The sequence below is a fragment of the Leuciscus leuciscus genome (assembly GCF_965113295.1).
Source record: "Leuciscus leuciscus genome assembly, chromosome: 1".
In the NCBI taxonomy this organism is placed as follows: domain Eukaryota; kingdom Metazoa; phylum Chordata; class Actinopteri; order Cypriniformes; family Leuciscidae; genus Leuciscus; species Leuciscus leuciscus.
In genome coordinates, this window is record NC_138725.1 from 25,458,965 (window position 1) to 25,463,941 (window position 4,977).

At 36.0% G+C, this 4,977-nt stretch overlaps 1 long non-coding RNA gene across 1 annotated transcript; it reads right to left on the reverse strand.

The window, feature by feature from the left end:
- Positions 1-493: 493 nt before the first annotated feature.
- Positions 494-2,918, reverse strand: LOC309503606. The gene is made up of 3 exons (XR_014207775.1): positions 2,194-2,918; positions 1,431-1,465; positions 494-1,127 (listed from the first exon to the last, which is right to left on the reverse strand). It is a non-coding gene; the product is annotated as an uncharacterized lncRNA (long non-coding RNA).
- Between the last annotated feature and the right edge of the window lie 2,059 nt (positions 2,919-4,977).

Below are 4,977 nucleotides of genomic sequence, written 5' to 3' on the forward strand. Positions count from 1 at the left end.
TTAAATTGTGGTAAGTGTAATCACGTGAAAGTTTGGTTTATTGTTCTATTTAAAGACTTTAATATATGATAACTTACCGCGAAAGGCTGACCTTTCCCCATTCAGTCACGTTCATCCAAGTGATGCTTTTATACCGTCCGTACCAACACAAACGAGAAGCACCGCGCAGAGACCTCTCGCGAGAGGGAACGCAAAAAAAAAAAATATATAAAAATGTTCCTCCCACCCAGAATTTTTTTCCCACCACTCCGATTTTTTTTCTACCAACCCCAATTTTTTTTTACACCACCCCAAATTTTTTTCACCACCCCGATTTTTTTTTACCCACCCCTAATTTTTTTCCCCACCACTCCGATTTTTTTTCTACCCACCCCAAATTTTTTTTACACCACCCCAAATTTTTTCCACCACCATGACCTTTTAGGGGCTCCGTAGTATGCCTTTATACTCTAATATAACTTATTTCACACATTTACAATTACATTTTATCCAAAGTGACTTAAAAATTAAGAGAACAATAGAAGCAACAAGTGCAGTGACAAGTCCCAGTTAGTGTAGCACAGTATACAAGTTTATTTATTTATTATTAAAACAAAGATTTAGTATTATTGGGTCAAGTGTTTATGAAAAGATGGATCTTTAGCAGTTTCTTGAAAATGTGTTAAGTTGGGCAGGTCATCCCACCAGCAGGGAACAGTCCAGGTAAAGGTCAGTGAAAGTGGTTTTGTGTCTCTTTGGGATGATGGCACCACAAGGCGCCGTTCACTTGCAGAACACAAGCTTCTGGAGACACATAGATCTGAAGCAGTGAGTTTAGGTCTTGCTGCAGCATCTGGATCAGTTGCAGAGGTTTGACTGATGCTGGAAGGCCTGCCAGGAGAGCATTACAATAGTCCAGTCTGGATAGAACAAGAGCTTAGACAAGGAGTTGTGTGGCTCCGATAGGAAGGGCCGGATCTTTCTGGTGTTGTATAAGGCAAATCAGCAGGATCGCATGGTTTGGCTGAAAGTGAAACCATAAGCAGTTTTGTCTTGGCAAGGTTGAATTGAAGGTGAAGGTCATTCATCCAGCAAGAATTTTCCATCAGGTAGGCTGAGATGCGAGCAGCAACCGTCAGATCCTCTGGCTGGAATGAAAGGTAGAGATATATGTCATTATAAGTGATAGGAAAACCCATGTTTCTAAATGACAGAGCCTAGTTACAATACAAAAAAATAATAATAATAGATGGGTGGAATCTAACACAATCGTGGTCTTACTGAAGCAAACCCAAACCTTGTGCAGCTCCAGTGGCCTCACAAGGATCAAATGAATATTCACATGGGAAAATATAGTATAAAACAAATTAAATTTTCTGCCACTTTTAGTGCAATCATATGGAATCAGAAGACTCGGCCATTACAATATTTTAAATTACTTCTTCCCATACCTTGTTTGCCATGATCATTCTGCTTTCCACTTGACCTGAAATCACAAATATATATATATATATTTTTTTTTTTTACAACTCAGTATTACATTTGCATATGTCAGAATATGTTCCACTGGGACAATGCAAAACCTCAACTGACGTGTTGGCAAGCATGCAGCCAGAATATGGAATTTATCATGTGGTGTTCATATTCTAGCCTCATGTGTTTTCCTGTATCAACAATAAGTACAGTATTTGCTGAATTCGTTTTCTTAACGGTCTTGATAACCACATTAACCCTTATGAAAATTAACTATGGTTTAACCAAAAAAAAAAAAAACCTTGGTAACGTTAGGCCTATTTGTAGTATAACTGTGGTTATTAAAAATGGTAATAAAAATCCGCCAAAAACGTGGTTACTATTTTTTAAGAGAAGAGTTTTCAGCTTCCAGACAGTGTTTAAAAATGTCCCGCCATTTAAGAGATTGATTTACTGACAGATACTATCGCGTATTAACAAAGATTTTATACACAATTAAACGGACTTTATGTATAACAAGTCTACGAAAGCTTGTTTTAGGTATTTTTTGAGGTGTGGGTTCAACTGATCTTTCTTAAAACAGATGGAAAATGTAAAGATGCATGCTACATTTTCAGTGTTTTGCCTCCAGCTCTCGCCAGTTAACTGAACATCATTTAAAATGCTAATGTTAGCTTGAAAACTGTAACGTAAACTTAACACAAATGTAATATAAAATATCGTTCACATGCAGACTCTTACCTCAGCCGGTGATCGGTTGGCATGATGTCCGCTGTGACGAACCAGGCTCACTGAAAAGGGTGCTATTTCCGAAGAATCCAAACTGACAACAGCTAGGGCTCCTGCTCACGGCTGCTCTCGACGAACACGATTGCTTTGAATTATGAGGTGTCATATTGAACCCCTGTTAATCTCACAATCCACTTCAGGAGAGTAGACTGAATTCAAATCTCCCACTTGCACTTGATACAGATCCAAAGTCGACTGATCAGCTGACCGTTGTGGGCGGGACTAAACAGCGGAAACGTAATGGCGGCGAATTTGAATCTGCGTCATCGCGTGCGCGCGCGCGCACACACACACACACACACACACACACACACAAAGCCCTGAATGTGCAGCAACGGAGATTTAGAAAAATATTAATAAAATATACATGAAATTATGGGAGAATAAGACAATGAAATAATGATCAAAATGAGCATCTATTTGCAAGACAAGATTAAAAGACTATAGCCTAAAAACAATTCAATACAGGTCTACTGTAGCCTATGTAGGGTAGGCTGTATGTACAAATACTATTATTTAACCTTAAAAAAAACCTCACTTTAACCCCCACATGCTTAATAATCTGTAAGGACAACATATTGAATAGATGCAGATTTCTGCAGTTATACCTTCTTTTCTTTGTTTTCTAATTTCACAGAAAAAAATCTGTAAAATATTACTTTGTAAAAATACAGACAAGTTCCTTTTAAAAAACGTAAATTGATGTAAAAACCAAAATACAAGCAATTACCTGTAAATTTAATAGTGGACCTTTAAATTACAGCAAATATCTGTAAAATAACAGGCATTCACTATAATGACAAAACGGTAAAATTCTGTAAAAAAAATACAGACCATTACCTGTAAAAGTACACTTTTTTTTACAGTGTAGGCAACATAAATAAAACCCCAAAATGTAGAAATTTACATTATTTATTTACTTAAGAACAATCAAATAGTACAAGAACAAAAATAAGACAAAAAACTGAACAGAATTTTTTTTTTTTTTTTTTTTTTTATCTTTTTGATCTCAGCTCCGTGAGCTTCGAATTGATAGATGTGCCTATCTGAGCTAGGCATCATGTATGACAGTTTCCAAAGTGAGATATGAGCTACAAAATGACCATCCTGCCATGAGCTATAGGAGACATATCTTGTATGTACATATAGGGCTTATATGTATATATAAAGAAGCAATACAGGAGACCTATATGGCCTGTATATGCACATATATGCACCTCAATTATGCCTATATGTGGCATATATACGCATATATGCAGCATATATATTATCATATATGTGCATATATGCTGTATATATGCAGCATATATGTGCATATAAACTGCATATAGGTTTCATATATGCGCATATATCCTCATATAGATTCTTTCCATGTGGGGTTTCTTATTAGCCACTCCCCCTTGTTATCTTGTTTAGCTTGTTTGCCTTTGTATTTAAACCTCTGTGCTTCAGTTGTTGTTGGTCGGTCATTGTAGCTGTTTGCTTGTTGCTATTTCATGTTCTTGTCCTGAGTTCCGTTGTTTGCCTTGGATTACCGGCTTGTTTTATTAAAGTAGTAGAGATGCACGGATGGGCTATTATTTCATCCACAACCGCATCACAAAACTCATCATCCGTCTGCCATCCATCCGCACCAACGTTTTTGACCAATTTTCAAAACCGCACCCGCCCGCCATCCGCTGATTGGGCGATGCAAGGCGCTGCTGATGACTTGGTTCAACCGCCCACCACCCGCCTGAATTTAATAAAAAAATTATTTTTCGTCAAGTCATCCGCCCGATCCGCGGTTTATCCGCGGCTGTAACCGCCAACCGCGCATCTCTATAAAGTAGTGCTTGCATCGTTACAGTATTCAACTGTTATCTATTACATTCATTAGAGCATCAAAGGAAACAACAGAAAAAAAAAAAAAAAAAAAAAACTACAGTGGAAAACTTATAAAAAATTCTAAAAAGACAAGGATTCAAAAATTCTATACAACCTTTTCGCTTTTTGCTTCTTTTAGGGCCTCAATTTAATTTTCCAAATTTTCCAACAAAATAATGTTTTTACCAGACAGTCGAATATTTGATTTTGTGAATTTAAATATTAGATATTCAATATCAATCCAAAAAAAATATACATTCATAAAATAAACGTTTCTTCTAGAAACAAACTTTGTTGCATTATTTTTAGGTTGTCATTGTAAAGCTGCTTTAAAACAATCTGTGTTGTAAAAAGCGCTATATAAATAGAGGTGACTTGACTTAGGAAACTTGGGAGCTCTTTCCATTCAATCTGATTATACATGGAGTCCCAAAAACTTTTGCATTTAGGCAATAATGTAGTTGTACATAGTTTTTTTAATATAAAAGTTTTTTTTTTTATCTATACTTAACTGATTAGTATAGAAATAGATAGACTGATAAGTATATAAATATTGAATTTATTGAATAAATAACTAGTAATGGCATCAAATACTAACAATAATAAATGTTATTTGTATTGCACTTTACAGCAATCTAAAAGTGCCACAGAGCATAATAGTAATACCACTGATCTATATAGAATGACTGGATAGCTCATGACGTCATAAATATTGAAGACATGGCACCGCCATATTGGTATTCCCTAGTGAGCTCACACGTTCTATTGAATCAATAGGAAATTTTATGATTCCACTGTGAAAAAATTGCCTAACGAGACACCATTTTTAAATCTAAAGTCTCCCTGTACATTTTTACAACGCAAACACCC